Genomic DNA, 21,502 nt, shown 5'->3' on the forward strand with positions numbered 1-21,502 from the left:
AGAGGTAACAACAAAGTGAGGCTCTGCTGAAGCTGCAGCTGGTAGCCTGACCAAGGCAGGCAAGCATGCTATGTCCCACACCCTTTTCTTACATCAGTTTCCAGATGGTTTCATGCTACACCTCCCCACCCTTTTCACCACAGAGTGGCAGCAATTTAGCTGATGCAATTTGATCTTATGTCTTCTGAGACAGCTGCAGAAGTTGCGAGATGAATGGGATACAAACTTCAGAGTACCGCTTGCTACACAGTGGCCATTCAACACTATCATATTATATTAACTCCTACCTTCACCCCAGACTCTGACAGCCAGAAAGCAGTTAAAAGCTCGATGTTCCCATCCCTCTTTTCTTAGTCTCTAATACCATAAACGGTTTTGAATATTGTCTGCACCTCATGGGCAGAATTTCTGCTGGTTTTAGCCATGTTAACTTCATAGCATCCCCAAATACTCCAAGCTGCTGAACATTCTGGGGATGTAGAAACTCTGTGCTTTGAACATGGTGTAGTTTTTTTGGCCCAAACTGCCCCAAGGCTTAGGCAAAGTAGTCACAAGTCCCCTGCAAGACATTTCTGAGTCAAGTGCTTCATGACAGGAAGGCCAAAACCCCATCTGCCTCTCTCTCTTCCCCTGCAAAGGCCATTAAAAAGCTATTACAGAGTTGGATGCAGTTCACAGGAGGGATAAGCCATCAGACTTACTGTACCTATGAAATGGATGAAAGGGGCCTCAGACAGCTCAGAACACTTTCAGAGGAACAAGTCATGTTCTCAGCTACCCTGAATATTGCCAGCAGCATCACTGGTGAAAGCTTGTTGTGCAAATTTAATATTTTAAATGGTCTTTTAGTTTAAGACCATTCCCCCATATCCTGTCATTACCTACCCAAGTAAAGAGTTGCTCTCCATCCTTTTTATAAGACCCCTTTAAATACTGAAAGGCCGCAATGAGTTCACCCTGGAGCCTTTTCTTCTCCAGGCTGAACATGCCCAGCTTTCTCAGCCTTTCTTCATAGGAGAGATGCTCCAGCCGCCCATCATCTTTGTAGCCCTCCTCTGGACCCACTCTAACAGCTCCACATCTTTCTTATGCTATGGGCCCCAGACCTGGACACAGCACTCCAGGTGGGCCCCACAAGGGCAGAGTACAGGGGAACAATCCCCTGCCTCTCCTGTTGGCTGCTCCTCTGGTGATGCAGCCCAGGATGCAGCTGGCTCTCTGGGCTGCAAGTGTACTCTGCTGGCTCACATCAAGCTTTTTGTCCACCAGAACCCTTAAGTCCTTCTCCACAGGGCTGCTTTCAATGAGTTCTTCTCTGAGTCTGTACTCCTGTCTGGGATTGCCCTGGCTCAGGTGCAGCACCTTGCACTTGGACTTGTTGAACCTCATGTGGTTCACATGGGCCCACTTCTCCAGCCTGTCCAGATCCCTTTGAATGGCATCTCTTCCTTCTTTGGTATCAACTGCACTACTCAGCTGGGTGTCATCTTTAAAGCATTTCCTAAAGTTAAGATAATTAGTCCATACAACTTGCCAGTGGTAAACCGCTGCAATTTGTCTTTGGGATAGCTAAAGAGGAAAGACTTGACCCCTCACCAACAAAGCACTTGAAGTCATGTTTAATTTTAAGCATTTCTGGGACTCCATGCTGGAGGATAAAGAATGCATGAGCATTGCCGGGATGCTCTTTCCCTCACAGCTCTGATTGTATCCCTCAGTTAATAACATTAATGAGGATACAGCACCAGAGGCTTTACTGCTGGCTGTATCATCCCACCACTGGCCACAGTTAAGTGTCTAAATAACTTAAAACAGTGAGGTCACATATTCATGGTGCCTGTTCCTTCCACTAAATGCTGTCAACCACACTTACACTTTCAGTATATATGCAGTGTCAGTGACAAGGACTGTTTTTTTTTTTTTTTTTTTTTTTTTTTTTTTTTTCTGAAAGATATTACTGTCTTTCTACTCTTGAGTTTTGTGAACTGAAGATCTACACTTTCTTAGTGCTCTAAACAGAGCCATGGTTCTCTAAGAGACCCTGCAGCCTAGGCTAGTTTTGCCGAGTGACTGTCTCATCCTTTTTGCTTTTCCATCTGGGAGATTTCTTGGCCTGAAATAAAGCTTCCAGTGTTGCTGATGTTGAATGAATGGAAAGAAAGAAATGATAGAAATGAAATTGTTTAATTTGATACCCTCTCCCTTTCTGCCCTATTCATGTCTAGACCTTGCAGAATGAGACAAGAAAGGAGCGGGAGATGAAGAAGAAAAGGGAAGAACAAAATTGCATCAACCAAGATTCCATGACCTCCATCAGCTGGGACAAGTGTGGCCTCAGATAGGCTGTTCATTTTCTGTCTTAATCAGCTGTGCCTGAGGCCTCGTTAACCACTTAGAGTCTCAGCAAGGATAAACAGACGTGCCACTTTATCATCAAGCAAGCTCAAAAAAGTACTGTTTGGGCTGAGTACAATTCATGCCAGGGTTAAGACAGCAAACCCTACCACAGGACAAAAGCTAGGAGACAGATATTTCCCCATTTGGAGTCATGCACTCCTCAATCAGGAGGCAATTTTCTACAGTCTTATCTTGAGATATGCTTCTTGTACACATCTTCCTTTACAGGAAACTTCTCTTATATTTGCCATCTTTCTCACTTCAGACTTTCTTTCACATTGCTGTAAATGACCTGTCTCTTCATAGATCCTTCTTAAGCTCCAGCCATCCTGATACATGCTCTAGAGGTGGCCACCCTTACCTACTCCACCAGCTCAGAGCTGTTTGTGTGAGCTCTGCTAGTCCACTGCAGTAAAATTGATTTGGAAGGATATATTCATGCCATATCCTTTGGGGAAATTTGAACTGCCCCAAAGCCAGTGCTAAAAGTGATCCTGTTTTTCCTTAAAGGGATCCCTAGTCTTTTGCAAATTTCCTTTTATCTTCATAATTCTTCTCTCCGTCTTAGCAAGCTGGGAAGAAAAGAACATGTAACATTTATGCTGTGCATCCCTGGCCCAAGCAGTGCCTGAAACCCAGCCTGAAACCAGCACCTTCAAGCACCTCTGACTAAAAACTGATGTGGGCCTCATGCTGTGGTATGGCCTTTGGGTACTGGTCATTTGCATCCTTCCTCCGACTCATGCCCTGAAAGTATAGCCTCCTCCTCCTCCTTGGAGTCCATCAGCCTGTGCTATATACTTTCAGTTGTGTTTGTGTGGCACAGTTTACCTAGCCACAGAGAAATGCAGAACCAAAATTTCTCCAAGGAGATCTCTTCAGTGACTTATCTGTGCTAGGGAAGGGAGAGTTTTGTGTCTTCAACTTGGAATAAGTGTATCCTCTAGTGCTTCAGTGGGCTGTTTCTGACTTGTGGAGGGGCTGCTGTACTAACACAATGTGTGCATGTGGGGGAGATGCTCTGTGTGTAAGTGATATTGGGGGAACCATCCTTTCAGTATATGCCTTCCCATCTCCCTCCCCCATTTCCCTCCCCCACTTTCCTTTTCCTCTTCAGTGTTGTCACCTTGTAGTATTTTAATCGGAGGAAACAGATATACCAAGGAAGTAAATGGTGGGGGCAAGGCGGGGAGAGGGGAACAGGAGGAAAATCACATCACAGCCCAGTCTGCCAGTATAAACACTTGATGATTTCCTGTTATTGTAGCCTAAAATGTACCATTACATCATTTGCGGGCCTCCCAGAATCACCCAGAAGGAGGAAAAGCCAGCATTCCCAGCCCGCCCCCAGCGTGAATCCAGGGAATTCAGACCCTATAAGGCAGTGAAGCTTTGTGAGCAGCAAAGATAGAGTTTCGAAAGCTTTCTTGTTCTTGGCAATGTGGAGATTTCACAAACAGGAAAAACTGCTTTTACTTTTCCTACAGGGGAACTGTTTATGCCTCATGACATATTGATGCCTGGAACTGTTGCTGCTTGAGAAGCAGAGCTGAAATATAATAAATGCTTTCTGCTGAGGACAAGCAGAGGTAAACCCCCCTCCACAGACACCCTCACCGCAGTCATGCCAGCTCATTGTTCTGGACATCCACTTTTTATACTACCCACCTCTATTTCCACTCTACAAACAGGATAGTTAGGTCAAAAGCTGTGGATTATATAAAACAGACGAATACGGAATTAATTTGAACACTTTGAAAGATGAAGCTAACCGTGAATATAGCAGAGATTGCCAGTGAAATGTTCTTCCTCCTTTCCTGTGCTTTACATCAAGAGGCATTTGTCTGAAAAATGAAGAGCCAAGCTATTCTGAGCCTGGATACATGAACTATCCTGGAATTTGACTGAAAGGGGCAGATTTTTGTCTCATTTACAGTTAATCCTGAATCACTGTTCTCAGTCTGCACCACTGTGAGGAAGAACAGATCAGGTTCACAGTGATGGGTTCTCACAGCTTTTCTGAGGGGGATAATAATTTGTCTGATTCCACACCACACCCTTCAGCCACAATTTCTGTGACCAGCCTTTCAGGAAGACGACAGTGAGATATCTGCAAAATTTGTACTTTCGTAAGCAGGGTAATAAAATTCAGAATCACAGTACTATAGCTATAATCATTTAGACTCATGCCTTCCCTTGTACATCTTCCAAATGCTTTGCAAACATCAATAATTATAGTGTAATTTTTGTTCTTGAAACAGGAGAAATGACTATTTGCACTTTATATATAAACAAATGGAGGCACTGAGATTAGATGAAACACTACCTTACAGAATAGAATGTTTTCTCTTATGGAGGTTTTATACTAATTCCATACTGCCAAATATGATCAGCAAATTATATTTGTTTTACCATGAAGTAGATTTTAAAAATCTGGTGAAAGTCTGCCAAGAGAAGAATGATAAAAGCAAGTCTAGTAAATAAAGCATGCTTGGGACTGACTTTAAAAAGAAACAGAATGATCTTGCAGTTTACTGGATAAATATAAAAACTGTGTATAAATTCTGCTGTTTTTACTCTAGCTTGGACTTACTGGAATACAAAAGTGGGTTGTCCCACATACGCTATTTTTGGATAGGAGAACCAAGCCATTCAATTCTTTACCATGCTGAGCTCCTTTCAAAGCTATATATACAAGATGACTATCACTCATTAAGTAATTTACTATTCATTGCCAATGCCGCAGGGTGCAGCACTGGGAACTTAAGTGAACTTAAGGTTATGCACAGCTATGACAGGACCCCGTGTCCAGTGAAATCAACAGCTAGGAACCCAGGAGCATGGCGTCAGGAGAGCAAGTTGCTCTGATACCACTGTGATAGCTGTGGAGCATTGAGGCCCTGAATTTACTTCTATTATTCCATATCTCATCTGAGGGCTGAGGTTGTCATGTTGGCTTGGCAACGAAGGGGAGGAGAGAATGCTTCTTCTAAGCATTGAATTTACCAGATCTAGTGTGCAGTAGTTCTGGCTCAGGGATTTTTGCTGAGTCATATGAAAACATGCAGCCTGGCAGAGGAACAAGAAGCAGGGATGCGTACCTGATGATAGACAGATGATTGCAGTATGTGGGTAGCTGCTGAGTTTGGTGTGGTGTGACCGTTCATCTAAGATGTCATGTGTGTTTCTAGGATATCAATCTCTTCTCATGCAGGAAAAGATTCAGTCTGGTTCTCATTTTATTCCCACAGCACATGAATGACTTGCTTTACACAATGTTGCTCTTCACTTTGTGTGTATTCTCTGCAGGCTACTTGCGTTCTCCGCAGGGCAGGTTAGTGTCACAAGGTTTTTGACCCAGCTAGCCTTTGATGATAAATACTTCCTGTTTCAGCTTTATGGCATGCTGTGATGCCATGTTTCCTGGGTATGACAAAGATAAAAATGGCAGAGTATTGTGCTATAATATCATGGTGACTTTATGAAAATACTTTATCCTTTTCGACAAATAAAAAGTAGTGTAGAGAGCAGATTAGTAACAATGACAAAGTAGAAGTAATAGTAGTTTGTACTATGAGGACCAGGGTGGGAGAACAGCAACATATGCTTGATTCCCAATGATTTGTACAGGATAATGTCTGCTCATATCCACAGTGAATCATCCTGGAAAGTTTGACTCCATTTGTTATGGAAAGCCAGGCAAAAACAAAGTGGAAGAGAATCTGGAAGAGCAGTCATTCATCAGTTCAGGAAATCCAGTTTTAAGGCTGTAATATCTGACTGGAAACTCCTCAGCCTGGTGAAACAAAGAGATAGACAAGAGAATAGTCTCTCTTCTGGTTCAAATATATTTAAAACAACAACAACAAAACACTGCTGAATTTGTTTGTCCCAGAGAAATGGATCAAACATCACCTGTCCACCTGTAGATTTATGTCAGATAATCTCTGCTGAAGAGTGCTAACATAAAAGCATGAAGTCAGCAAAACTCAAAATGACCTGGCTAATCATACAGACATATCTTTGCCTGTTCCAGATGAAAGGTTTACTGTCAGTGATCCAGAACTGTATGGATCCGGTATTAGTGTTCACAGAAACATAGCCTGTGTTCAAGGAAGTCCTCTAAAAAGAAATAAATGCCTTATATATTTTGTTAGTCTACTTCCTCTAAATACTGTATAGTAGAAACTGCAAGAAAATGCAACAGAGAGAAACTGACACACTTTACATGTATGGTTTGGCAAACCAGAAAGTACTAGAGAATAGAATCATAGTATGATTTGGGTTGGAAGGGACCTAGAAGATCATCTAGTTCCAACCCACTGCCATGGGCAGGGACACCTCCCACTAGACCAGATTGCCCAAGGACGCATCCAGCCTGGCCTTGAACAACTCCAGGGATAGGGCATCCACAGCTTGTCTGGGTGTTGTTCAACATTCAATGTACATTTTTTCCTGAAGCCCTAAAACTCACGGTGAAAACCATTGCCTCAGTGTTGAAGATGTAGTCACTGAGACATGAAAAAGACATGAATTCTTCACATTAGGGCAGATTTGGGATCAATACCACCACCTCAAATATACCAACATCCAGGGACAACCCCATAGCTATCACTGAAGAAAGGAAATATGACTCTGAAAAAGATGACTAAAAATCCATTTGAATGAATGTCACACAAACCAGAGGGTTTAGGCTGTGTTGAAGAAGCTAGCTAAGATTTCTTGGGTTGAACTTCTCCACACAATATTGTAAATGCTGGTTTGACATTATTAAAGGTCACAATAGGGAACTGCAAAACATTCTCAAGTTGTTTCATCATCTATCTGCAAACACAGAAGAAGACAAAAATATTGCCAATGGAGCCTATTTTAAGATTTTATACCTCTGTATTGTATATTCACTAAAAGAGCCCACTAAGCTGGATTCTTGTGTCTCTGGCTTTCACATTTCTTAGCAGGAAGCAGGACACCTTCTCTGTATTTTGTTCTGAGCATCCAAAATGGTGAATGTCATTGAATGCTATCACACACAAGTGAAAAGAAAGTCACTTGTTACCTAAGAGGAGAGCCCTTGGACTCTGTTTGGATGGTGTGGCTGTACAGATCAGTATCTTTCTCTGAATAATCATGTTAAGTAACTGCGACTTCCTGAACCCCATGGGCACTCTGCCTCTAGGTATGTGAACACAAGTGAGTAGCAAAATTCAAGCAGAGAGATAACAGAAAATCAATGTGCCTGATTAAAGCCCTTTTCATGAGGCTTGGAAGAAGATTCAGGTAATTTGAACATAGATTCAGTTATCACACATGGTCTTTTAGGTGTCCCGAAGTCTATGGACAAGATTCACTTGACAAGTGGATAGGTATAAAATTAATGTCTATGTCCAAGAAATGGATCTCATTAAGTAATCTGAGGGAAAGCCAGGGAAGGTGTTGGCTTTTCAGTCTTTGTATTTTACGGGTGTATTTGTGTTTTGATCTGCTTCAGGCTTGCAGAGGCCTGGGGAAGAGGGTGAAGAAGTATGGCAGGATACGGTTGTAGGACTAATAAATTACATTAGACCATGCAGGTTTGGGTCTTGGGGGCTGGAAGGGGTTATCTGTAACATTTTCAAGTTGACAAGCCAGGATATGTTGCATCATGTACCATAGAAAACTCTGAATGTTGCCTGAGACATATACTGTTTCAATTAATACAAAATCATCTGCATCTTCATGGAAGGCAGGGAAAAAATGGGAAAGAGTTTTCTGTGATCATGTGTGGTGGCCAAAGCAGCTTCGTAATTTCATTCTGTTTGAAGTGGGTGTCAGAAGCCAAGAGCATCTGTGTAAGTCAGTGTCTATGCTTATATCTAAGGGAGAAATGGGTCAGGTTTTGCAAGACCAAGGAATGTCTTGAGAGACACTCCAGACAGTGTTCAGCACTCCAGAAAAGTAGGAGGGCACTGGCATGTTTTGTATATATCTAAGGAACAGCCTCTTCTGGCCAAAAATAAAAGGTCCCAAAAGTCAGGCTCAAAAGTCTCCAGAAGGGATGAATTTCACACATGATGAGCATATCATCATTTTGAAATCTCCTTGTCTTGTTGCACAATATTGACACCAGCCATCAGACATGTGATGTGGACTGAGCATCACCTGTGCAGAAATGTGCAGTTAAAGTAGCATACACCTTTGCCATCTTTGTTCTGAAATACAAGGTGTTTGTCAGTTACTCAGTGTTTGTCAGCCAGCCACTTGTAATCAGTATCTGTTTTCTTCTTGTTGATTTTTATTTGTCCAGAGAAACTAGGCTTTATGTTCCCTGTTTATTTAACACAAACAGCAGTGCTGGGACAAAGGGAGTGGATCAGCACCCTGCATCCAGGATCTTGGGCAGAAATCTGAGTGTTAAACCTTTTGTGATTACTATAAGTCCTTAGCAGTGTTTCTAACAGTGCTTTTAACGCTCTCCCACCATAAGATTCCCACATGCTCAGAGGATTCCCCAGGGACCAGTGGTTTGACTAATAAGATATAAACTAGTTCTGTATAAGGAAATGCAGTTGTTGCTCCCTGTCAATCCCCCAGAATATTCACAATAACAAATGAATCCTTGGAAGCTGAATAATGCCATCTTTTTTTTTTTTTTTTTTTTTTTTTTTTTTTTTCCCACACTCTTGGCCCTCAGAGTGCATTGCAATTGCTAATTAGGACTGTTAGCATCCCAAGTAATTAAGCATTAATTGGGAAACTGAAGCAAGGCAGGAAGAATTGCAGTAATCCTAATTAATGAAGCACTCTCTTTCAAAGCAATTTGTTGTCTTCAGAGGGAAGGCGTCAGCTCAGGAGTAGGTTAATGAAATACAGCGTGATGCAGTAATGCACTTCACTGTTTTTGCATGTTGTAGTGGGGCAATGCAGGGTTTATATTTTTGTTCCAAGAAAGCTCAAATTATCTAGGCAGGCTATGCTGGTACCCTCAGATCCTGTGTTGGTTGTTGTGGGAATGGCTCTAATAGTATGTTTGTGTTGCTGAAGTCAAATCCCTACTGAAATGACATTGCCTGAAATCTTTACTATGTTGACATTGCAAATATGAATGCATGAGGACATGATGACCACTGATAAGAGCAGGCTTATTTCTGTGCTGTTCCAAACTATTCTGTTCTACCCTGTGCTATCCTAGTCCTATACTTCTTCTACTTCTGAAAGGCATTCAGCTACTACAAATGCATCAAGTAATAGGAAAAATAAAAAACATGAATGGACTCTCAGAAAGCCACCTACTACATATTCCTACCTGTAAGACAAGCTCAACTATCCTACTTCAATCTTTCTGACAGTGCTGACCACATTGCAGGCAATGTAATAGGCCCCAGTGCACAGTGAAAGCCCTAGGAGCTCTTTGGCAAAGCGAGTTCAGTTTTTAACACAGTCCTCCCCTCCCTTTGGTGGCAGTGCCGGGATCTGCATGCCAAGTCTGGGACTGGGGCATGCTCCATTTTCAATATAGAACTGAAAAACTATCTGGAGCAAAGCAGTCGTGTTCACACAATGTGCAGAGGCTTTACCTTCAGGGAAGTGCAGGGAATGCCCTCTCCTCCTCTCCCTACATCAGCTTTCTTCACAAAACAATGCATGTGGAAATATGCTGACATTCAGACAGTGAAAAAGAGGAACTGTGCCCATGGCCAAACCTGCAGCCCTCTAGCACCTCCTCATTGACCAGCCTGCCCTTAAGTGTGGAATGGACTTTCTCACTATACTTCTTTTTTCTTTCCTTGAACTAAGAATATTCAAACCCAAATTCCTTTATAACCTTCCTGAATCCTCAGATTTCTGAAAGATGTAGATCCTATGCAGAACTGCCTCTGTTGCCTGTAGGACGACAGCTTTTAGGTGCACAGTATGAGTGGTCTATAAGGCTTCATAAAGGGTGACAAGTGCAGGAAAAAGGAATGAAGGAAAGAAAAGAGGAGGCTGTCCTAGGAATGAAGAAAGGAACGATCCCCATGAAGCAATCTGATAACTCACTCTTTTCAGTCTTCCACCTCAAGTTCCCCTGAAAGGCTTTTGAACCTCAGCCTTCTCAGTCTCCAGTAATTACATCTATGATCTCCTCACCATCTTTAACCTTCTCTCTTCCTCCGCACAGCCCCTCACTATATCACGTTGCCTTTCACAGGATGTGGGCAAAATTACTCCTTAAGGCTGGAATAATCTTTTGGCAACACTTCTGTGAAGCCTTGGGTCAGTACTACATTTCTCAATGATTTAGGTAGGTAGTTAATCCCGCCATAGTGCACAAAACTGGATTTGAACAGTTTGTCTCAATTGTTTTCATCAAAGGGTAAAAGAATCCTATATCCTTTCTTGCTGTGCTGCCATTATTTATTTATTTTTAAATTATTATTATTATTAGTTTTTCATTCAAAAATGAAGTACCAGTTTGGCTCAACTGTGAACATTCCTTTATTACTTATAACTTGTCTGCTTTTGCGTGAAGCAACATGTGCATGTCTGATGTTCTGCAGCCCAACGGTGGTCCACAAAACAAGGATCAGGTACTGCTGGATGATATTTTGAGGCCCCTCACAATCCTACTTTCTCTTAACATGACTGCAAGTGCAAACAAGAAAGCTATTTCCTGCAGGTATGGAGGTGAAAGAAAATTATTTACTTCCATAATAAACAGATCTTCCATGCATCAGTGATCAAAGCAGGTAACTTTATAAATCTTCACTGGGAACACAGGGAACCGTCTGTTTTTCTTTTCACCTCAGGAGTGCTGTGGGGCAGCCCATTGTGCTTCCACCTGTATTGTCAGCAGCTTCCATTGCAGAACAATCTAAGGCAAACACAACCATGTGGGTGAATGCCAGTAAGCAAAGAAAGATCTAATGGGCTGTGGTTTCTGCTCTCCTTATTGTTGATTTTTCCTAACTAAAAAGAGAAAAAAAATGGTTCTCGTATATTTCAGCTGTGCAGTTTTAACCTTGCTGGTGTGAATCCCCTGAGGAAACAAGCAGCATGGGTGTGAACTGAGGAAAACCCTATCATTACAGTTGCATTAAGGTTTCATTGCTGCCAAAGGCAAACAAGGCCTATGAAAGTTTATTAGCTCTTTGGGTATCAGCTTTAGCAGAAAGTGGACATATCATAGGATCATAGAATCATTTAGGTTAGAAAAAACCTCTAAGATGATCTGGTCCAGCCTTTAACCTAGCACTGCCAAGTCCACCATTATAAATAAATGTCACAGTGGAGGAGTATCAACCCAACAAGCTACTGCTACATCATTCCTCAACTCCTAGTGAACACAATAAAAAACTTGTAATTGATAACCTGGAGAGCTGGAGACAAATTTCTCACTTTTTCTGCTGCTTTTATCTGAAATAAAAATCTTTACTTGAAATAGAAATCTACCTGTTGGACCCCTATGACCAGATTAGAAACCTAGCTTCATTTCTGAAAAAAATACGTTTTTGTTTTTTTTTTCTTTATAATGTTGATATATATCACATACAAGGGAGAAAAAAACAACTAGTAAATGACAAAATTATTTAAAAAGCCAAACCTCATGATTTATGAAATACCTAATTGTTTACTAGAGACTGGCTTCTAGTTTTAAAGTACTGAATACTGTCAGTAGTGTGGACCAGTGCTTCAGTGAGAATATCCAATATAGCATAAAGTTTAGAACTAAAGCTTCTTTTAGAGTTTATTGGTAGTTTAAACCTTTCAGAGATATGGAGCCAAATTTTCTATTATTTTAGCTCTGGGACTGTACCAGTAAAGAATTTGGTATTCATTAGGTTAAAGTGAAGAAATATTGCCAGCTTTCAGGATTTAATCTAGAGTTTTTAATATCCTCAGCATTTTTTATGAACCTGAGCTTCTGGAACTGGTTACGTGTGGATATCATATTCTTCCTTCCCTTCCCTTCCCTTCCCTTCCCTTCCCTTCCCTTCCCTTCCCTTCCCTTCCCTTCCCTTCCCTTCCCTTTCATAATAAAAATCACAAAAACATTTTCATTAAACATGAGAACAGTGATTTGTGTGCAGCTAGGAAGCAAATAATCTCAAACTCCTCAAGTTGCCAGTGTTCTTCCAAACATGTAGGTCAGTTTCCTGATTTTGGATGGCCTGCAACGAGTGACATGATGAGAAACAAGGGAATATAAGCAAGCACCAGATTAAGCTCCTTCCAGTAAACCAGGTGCCTGCTGACTGATTCTGGTTAGCTGCCCATCTCCCATATGGCACCTGGTAGCTTACAGCAGAGGACAGCTGTCCTGTGTTCTTGCATAGTCTTCCTCAGAGCTCTGTGTGAGGCAGGTTGCTTCTCCCTGCAGATAGACAGACTTTAGCACCCTGCACCGATACGGACAGTAACTGGTGCTGTAGGAAGCAGCTGCACACTCTGTTTTCCCTGCCATCCCTCTGAAAGGATGCTGCACTTTGAGCCCAGGGAGAGTTGCTGACCTTGTGCTGTAATTCAGGGAAGAGGTAGCCTGACCCAGCCCCTGCTGCTTCTCTTTGAGATCACAGAAAGTCAGAAGACCCATGCACAAACATGAATTTGATATGTTGTGACTCAGACCTCGAACAGATCATCTAGCTCCTTGGCTGCAGTGAGGACTTCTGATACTTCATGTGCTCTTGAGGAGCCATCCATTTGCTTAATGATTAGCTATGCACTAGCCTTTCACTGGGAGGGACTTTGGTATCCTGATGGCTGTGTGGTTTCTGAAAGAGAATTATCCAGAGGATATATGTGTTTTCAAAGCACTGTACAAACACCAACTATTCCTCCCTACCTCCAGGGCTGCTGAGGGTGAAGGTTTCTGGAGGGGGTGGGAAAAGACAACCTTGGGCTTGGGGATCATCTCAAAATATGTGTTTGGGCTTGGGAGAATAGTTTTGACTCTGGGGGCTTTTTTCCTTGTCATTTTAACTCAGGGGATTTTCTTTTCTTAAAATCAAGCAAGCAAGCAAATGAACAGAAACCTCCAAATCAGAAATGGGTTGAGTGAGAGATAAAAATTGCAAGACAAATAAAAAATATTACGGCTGCATTTTAAAAAGGTAAGTCTGTGCTCCCTATGAAGAGAGAAGAATTACCAAGAAAGAGAACAGTCAAATCAGGACTATTCTCCTTATGTCCGTTACTGAATGGCAGCTACTTCTGGGACAGAGAATAGCTAAGAACACTTCAAGTACATATGTATATATTTATGCATCTACCTACCTATCCATCTGCTATTCACCTATCTATCTATTTACCCAACCTATCAATTTTTTATTACCTTTTATTACTCATCTGGAACAAATATCCCCAAAGCCTTAATTCTCTGCATTTTAGGATCAGAGATGCAATAGCAAGGGAGTATTTAGTAAAAACCTAGGAAAAATAAATTATGCCATCTGTCATTTCTGTGTGTGTGCTATGTGGTGTGTCATTGTGTTCAACTGCGGGAAAGGGAAGAACTGGCTGTAGAATGTGGGGGGAGTTAGTGTTGCCCTGGGCTGTGTGCTTCTCGCAGCCATGCAATCCTGACTATAGATCACACCTCATAGTGTTAACAGGGTGGGAGGGAGTTCCCTTCACTTGTGAGTGAATCAGCTGGGTGGGAGAGGTAACATGAACATTCCCAGATTATACTTCAGACCTTGGCATCTCCTGTAAAATAGTGCTCTGGATTTTTTTATTTTATTTTATTTATTTATTTTTTTGTTCTTGTTTGATTTTGGTTTTGAGCCTACTCCATGTCCTCGCATAGAAACTGCTTACCTACACTTACCTAAACAAAAGTGTTATGTGTCAGGGTTTGGTGCTCACCTGGAAAAAAAAATGCAATTCAAGCAGGAGCCAAGACTACTGTCTTCAGTATATAATGTTCCTGCACTAGAATAAAAACGGCTGGCAACTCCCTGTATATTTTTAAGGCTTCCAAAAATAGATCTAAATCTTAGGCAAAATGAATGGAGCCAAGACTTGGATGGAAAGAACTAGTAAAGGGTGGTTTGCCTGAAACAGTGCTGAGATCATCGTCTACATTATATGCCATTACCTGGAAACATGGGCCAGATTTCTTTCTTGTTTTTAATGGCTAAGACCTATGTTCCAGTGCATCGTTTCACTTGACAAAGCTCTGAATGTTAGTGGAGAGACTGAGAGTTCCCTCCTGCTCTGCTCCTGTGCTGTGTGAGCACTGAGTTAATGTGGAGCCCTGGAGAAGCAGAGGGAAGTTGGATTACAAACAGCTACTCTGAGTGAGGGAGAGAGAGCTTTCAAATCAGAATGACAGGCAAGAGAAAAAGGTCAAATGAGAGGGAGCTAGGGCTAACTGAAGGGTAAGACCTCTGGGAAAGTGCACACTAATGTTCCAGGAGGAGTTTGACTTCAGCTGAGTCCATAGGTGAGCCTGTGCCATTCTGTTGAGGAAAGGAGTTTGGCGGTCAGTGCGCCTGGTGCCCAGCCATGCCTCAGCTGGCCGGAGACTGAAGGTGGTATTCTGTCTTCATTTGAGACTGGCTACCTTGGAGGTTATTGTCCCCACAGAGGTGCCAGTAAATCTACGTCTCCTTGCTCCCTAGCTTAGTTCTGCCAGCTCTGATCTAGGTTAAAATCTGTCCTGCTAAAAATGCTTGAACAGGTTCAATAGATCCACAAGCAAGTGGAGATCATTTTGGCAGGTCAGTGTGTCAACATTAACAAGTAGTGTGGTATAATAGGAGCAGGTCTGGAAAACAAAACAGCTGCTGATGAATATTGAACATTCACATGAAATGTGTTTTATAGGGAGCTTATTGTGAACTTGCTCTATCCTGGTCCTCGTTAACCAAATGCTTTCCAATAGCTGGAATACATTAGGTGTACTCTTGAAGAGCATCTACTGGCTTATTTTCATCCAAATGGAATTCAGTTCACCAGGTTTGAGACTACACCACAATGGGAAACAAAATGCAGTGAATAGGAAATTAATTTCAAAAACAAACTCCTGATCTGAACTAAAAGGCTAGTGTAGATGCAGTTTACCAACACAGTCTTGTTGCCTGAGGAACTGGTAATTTCCAGGAGAGTTATATGTAGTGATGATAGGAGGGGTGAAAACTTCTTAATCCAGCTCAGTCACAGCCTGAATAACACATTGGCCTGCAGCTGAATGCACAACAGCCCAAACCACCAACAACTTCAGAGGCAGGGCTGCCTAGGGATTAGCACGTAGCTTATTTACTGGCTCCTGCTTCCGGGCACATAACTTCTACTTATGATAGATTCTGGAGAAATAATTATTTTCAAAAATATTCAGGAACTAATTATTTTAAATTCAGAATTTAGACATAAAGTACATTTATTAAAAAATAGTTAACAGAAAGTACAGCATGTGCACTGTTGACCAAAACCTGAAGACAATTTTGTCTGCCCCTCTAAGATAATCAATATTATTACATTAGTTTTATAGCTGGGCTAATCAAAAAGAGCAAGAAATCATCCAGTAGCCACTGGTATAGCTCATAGGACTGAAGAGAGTTACCTTCTAGTCTCTAGTCTATTGTCCATAGGACAATACTTTAACAACCCCATTTTTCTTAGCTTGAGGGTTGTGAATTTTAAGTACCTCAGATACTTTTACTTTACTCAGGGAGAGGCAAATTTGTCATTTTTGTATGAAAAAAAGAAACTTTGGTGTTTGAAGAGTACAGGCAGGTCCTGTGTTGGTGGCAGTGTCATGATTTCTGAAGAAATTATGTTTGTTATTGCCATTCCTGCAGAGCTCTCATTTTCCTGTTCACTCTTTTCTATCCCCATAAAACAGGATCTTAATTTCATCGTCCACCCATCCTTTCCTACTTGACTTTCTACAGCAACACAGAGTGACTTACTGGCCAGAGATTCTCCTTCACATGCTTTTTGAAGACACTTTAATGGATGTTGGTACAACACTCTGGGAAATCTTTAATGAGGTTTAGGAGAATGCCAGAATCCAGAATTTTATTTGACTGGGGGAAAAAAATAAAATAAAATAAAAATAATAATAAAAAAAATAGGAATGAATTGTTTAAATTGCTTCTTCTTTCATAACATGTTTTTTGGAATAGACATCAACCTCAAGACAGAATCCATTTTACTGCCATTTCAGCATAGCGGCTTTGCTACCTAACTGATTGGTAACAGTCTCCATACTTCAGTCAATTGCAAGTAAGTTTTAATAATCACTCTAATGTGAAGACAGTGAAAGTGAGAATATGAACCATGCTGAGTCAGTAGATTTTTCTTTCCCTGCACCAGCATTGAATGTGTGCTTGTGTTCAGTTAGATCCATTTTAACTACTCCAGGAGCCTTTCTGAGGAAGTCACTTGGTGATTTGCTCATCTCTATGTATCATGTTCCTGGCTGGTGTTAAAGTTAGATCCAGTTTAAACTCAATTCTGTAAGCGAAATTATGTGTGTGTATATGTGCATCTGTGAAGAGGGGACAGGCAAGAAAAATAATTTATAAAAGGTGAACAGAAATGTGAGAGGTTTGTCTTTCCAATGGTTTCACTAAATCTAAGTTTACAGCCCTTGTAACCAACATAAATGACAGCTCATTATTTCACCCATCACTAAAGCGGAAATGAATACAGGATTTCCTCAAGCCCTTGCAAAAGTTAAGAAATTGATAGCCACTTGGTGAAGAGTTGGTCCTGATGTGGTGGCAAGCAGTACAGCTCTGTAAGATCGAGCTCCTGTTGTGATGTCTGAGGGCTGCAAACATGGCAGTGCAAGAATACTGTTTGAATGATCACCCAGAAGGTAAAGCCTGGGAAATGAAGAGCTGGAGAGGGCAGGATGTGTGTGGGGAAATTAAATACTTCAGTAAGTACTTCCTCTTTGATATACCTCAACTGATGATGACAAATTTGAAGTTCAACACTTGTCTTTTTTTGGTTTTATTTTTTTAAAAGAAATTTCATTATACAGAATGGTTGGGTAAAGGATGAAGAAGTATCTGTGATATGCTCTCTGGCTGACAAGAAATGAATCAATTAGGGCTACAAAGATCATTGACTTCTTGTCACAGGATTTGTAGAGTGTCTAATGAAAGATCAACGAAGACTGTCAGCCACTGTCTATACTTTGTAAGCATCCCCCTGAACCAAGGCTGGCAAGGTACTGGCACTTGTGCAAACAACTCTAATATTTCTAATAAGTTTAGCAACAGTTGAAAAAATAATTTGCTGTCATTTCATTATTCTCAGTTGGTCAAATTCATCCCTCATATAATTCTGTTGATTACACTGGAGATACAGGATAAAGGATGAATATATTTCACAAGGCCTCTTTCCTTCCTGATCATAGAGCTCTTCCTTTGTCACCCCATGAACTAAACAGAAAAAGCCCTGTCCATCTCCAGAGTTTTGTATAGACTAAAAACCTTTGTGTATGAACATTAGCAATGACCACGCCCTGCCCAATGTGTCACAGCATCACTAGCCTGCCTCCACTATCTCCTGTCATGATCAGGCTCTCTCCGCAGCTAGAGACAGCAACACTGGTTTCTGTTTGTGGGTGTTGGTGATCCACTTGCTCTTGGGTGTGGTAATGTTTTAAACAGCCAAAACGTACTGACCTGAAAACCCCTTTCAGAACTGGCTTCTCCCTGGCTCCTGTTCAGTAAGATTGTTTGGTCTCTCTATGGCCCATTTTTCACCCTCTTCAACTGCATCTGTACACATTAACTCCCAATTGCTAGGATTCAAAGCCTTCAGAAATCCTCAGTGTAAGTAAGTGCATTCTTGATAGACTCCTATCCAGTGGTCACCTCTGTCAGAGCAAACCAGAGCCCTAGTACTCAGCCTCAGTGGTTAGACTGGGCACTCATTTTGGGAGATATGGAAGGACACAGCTGGTGGCCCTCACTAGAAACTCAGAATTGCCAATTTCTGACAGCAGCTGTGGTAGCTCACTGTGGGTGTTGGCGATCCATGTGCCCTACATGGTCATTACACCAGAACTATCATCTTGGCCAGACATCAAGCATCTGAGAGGAAGCAGAGCAGGAGAGAGAGGGGGAGAAGAGAAAATTGCCAAAGAGCCTTCTGCTTCAGGGCGCAGCAATGGAAGATCTTTGCTGAAGACTCCAATTCACCTCCCTTTCTGCAACAAAGCCTATCAGTGTGGCATATAAGCACTTGCTGGTCTGAGCTGTATTGAATAAAAGATTCTCCAGATTTTATGCATAGGAAGCTTTGGAATGTCTTGTTAAGATAGTATAACTTGATTCCCCCATCATCCACAGAAATAATTTCTCTCAATTAGTTTGAGATGGAAGAGATCAGCAGTCCTTATCCCCAACTTCTGGCTCTGAGAAGAAGGTGGCAGTGTCAGACTCCAAAGCTCACATTGTTCCAATTCTACAAAGGCTTCAGAGAATTTTTTACATTAGTACCTTTCACCCAAACAGGCAAAGTATATGCCCATTCATTGTTTTGTCCTTGCTAGCTATATTATCTTGTATTTGAGATGTAAATATTTGGAGAATATTCATTAGATTTCTTTTTGTTCCTCCCATTGCTGCAAGCATTATAAGGTGCAGAAAGCAAGCAACATAACTATTTACTCCCATACAGTACATAAAAAGAGCTTCTGAAGAAGAGGCAATTCTAGCAGATGTGTGGTTCTTATTTATTTATTTATTTATTTTCATACAGTCATTGCATACTTTGCACACACTTTATCTGGTTTGAAAGTCTCTTCTTTCACCTCCTCTTGCTCAAGCACAGCATATCCCCAGACACACAGGGTGAGGTGAGTGATGTGGGCCATACAGTGAATGTCCCTAGTCCTGCCTTTTTCCCTGTTCGTTATAGGGGCCTCCTTGGCAGTGGGGGTCTTATATGCAGGAGGGAACTAGGAACTAGGTCTTTACAGAGCATCTGGCAGAGTCAAATCCAGATATTTCTGCTTTGTGGAATGGACAAGCAAGGAGCTGGAATCACACCCTGCAGTGAGCTCCAGTCTTTGAGGTGGAAAGTGGATCGGATATATGGGGCCACATGCCTGATGGCCCCATCAGTTTCTGCGGTGTTCCAGAAGCTGAGTGGGCAAGGAATTATCCTCAGCCTTTTCAAATCCTGCATCCCTAGGTATGGTGTGTTCTCTCCTTCCCCTCTCATCCTCCCAGTTTGAGAATCACTGCAAAAGATTACCCTGATTCTCAAGGCATCAGTGCTAGGGAGGCAAAGGGTATTTGGAATGAATAGAGGATAATCTAGGACTACTGTGTGTTGAAGGAGTAGTCCTCACACTACAGTAACAATTTCATTTTGTGCCCTCCTTTTGCTACGCAATTCAAAGCTAACTCTTTCAGCCTTCTGAATTACACCTTTGAGTATAGAATAACTTTAATTTTTCTTTTGTTGTTGTTTGTTTTGTTACATTGCCATATTGTGGATGGAATGAGTCCTCTGTCTTCTGTCAAAGCTACGTGAAGGGCAGCTCAAGTCACCCAGCATTAGTCCAAGAAAACTGTATACTGAAGAAATGGCTCCTGTTGAAGAGCTCATGCTAAATAATTCTTTTATTTCAGACCAAATCATTGATGTGCTTTTTCTGCCTAAAATAAGGTACTACAAAAGTGATGATCTAAACAAAACCAAGGCAACAAATCCCTAGTGAAATACCAGGCCTTCTCCCAGGAGAATGCGTAATGTCATCTTGGTCTAATCTAATTCTGAAATACTCAAATATTATTTAGGCTCTGAGCAGGCTGGAAGTAATGGCACTTTTGAGGCCCTGGGCAATGTTACTTCAGACTCTTCCAAGGAGGAGCTTTAGTCAGCTGACACTTTTACCCCTTGAAATCTCATCCTTCAGCTGGGGAAGAGAGATAACCCCTGCCTGTGGCTCTCCAGGAATCCACTGCTGTGCTTGCTCTCACACATGGACAGGCAGAGATGGCTCTGCAAATGGACTGCTTTTTACTGCAGTCCCTCCCCAGCAGCTAGCAAAGAAGAGATCTGTGGGTGAAATCAGATCCTGGTGCAGCACTTCCACAGCAAGAATTCCTGGTGACAGTGTAGCTGGAGCATCCTGCAGTGCAGACCTTTCAGATGTCTTATTCTCCTGCTTAACAGGGAAGGGGAAGAGGAAAGGAAGAAGCAGGAGAGAAAGTAAAGCTTGGAGATTCATATGCCTATCACAGGGAACCCTTGTCTTTCAAAGTGTCATAAATAGTTTTTTGTTTAGCAATTGCTATGGGCAGTAGAAAACAACAAGAGAAGTGTCTATCATGCTGGAGACTTCCCTTTGCTTTGTCTCACCCCTTTAGGTTGCTTGTAGACAGAAGACATATGGTTTGTGACTTTCTGTGCACACAGCCAATGCCTGACACACCATGAGTATGACTGCTTTGTATCTGATTGTTTCACTGGCAAGGGACTTCCTTTGCATCACGGCTCCATACATCAATGCTGTATGGTGAGGAAACATGACATGCGTTTAAAAATTATTTGTGTTATATTACCATATGCTTTTACAACAATATTATTCCTTGGGGGAAAAAAGAGAAAATTCCTTTTTTTTTTTTTTTTTTTTTTTTTTTTCAGATGGTTAGGATGGGTATTTACAAGGCATTTTGAGATCTTCTGAATGAAGTGCAATTTCAAAGATGTACAAAGTGTTACTATGAATCTGACGTCAGTTCCCAATGTGCCTCAGTTTAATATAATTCCCAGTGGAATCTTGTAATCAAATTCAAGAAAACAGTTTACTCAGCAGGCGTCTGTGCTGAAATGCCTCGTAGAGCTTGGCTGGCATCTTTTCCATTTTATATCTGAATTCATGTGTTCTCATGTTAACACAATCTTTATTTATTCATGTGCAGGGAAAAAGTGAGTGTAAAGTACAATTAGTTTTGAATGGTCTTCCCATCACAAAAGACCTGAAAGACTTGTAGATATGAAAACATTTAGTGGATTTGACATAAAGATAGATAGGAAGATAGGTTTCTACTTTCCTTAAAAAATAAGATACGAAGCTTATTGAGAACATTTAATTTCCTTCAACTGGACACAAGCTGTCCAAGCTGTTAAGTGTAAAAACAAAGTTTTTTTTTTTTTTTTTTTTTTTTTT

At 41.4% G+C, this 21,502-nt stretch overlaps 1 long non-coding RNA gene across 1 annotated transcript; it reads left to right on the forward strand.

The window, feature by feature from the left end:
* Positions 1-5,503: 5,503 nt before the first annotated feature.
* Positions 5,504-12,984, forward strand: LOC118167087. The gene is made up of 3 exons (XR_004750924.1): positions 5,504-5,824; positions 5,914-5,917; positions 12,850-12,984. It is a non-coding gene; the product is annotated as an uncharacterized LOC118167087 (long non-coding RNA).
* The last annotated feature ends 8,518 nt before the right edge of the window (positions 12,985-21,502 follow it).

This window comes from Oxyura jamaicensis, chromosome 4, assembly GCF_011077185.1.
Source record: "Oxyura jamaicensis isolate SHBP4307 breed ruddy duck chromosome 4, BPBGC_Ojam_1.0, whole genome shotgun sequence".
Taxonomy (NCBI): Eukaryota; Metazoa; Chordata; class Aves; order Anseriformes; family Anatidae; genus Oxyura; species Oxyura jamaicensis.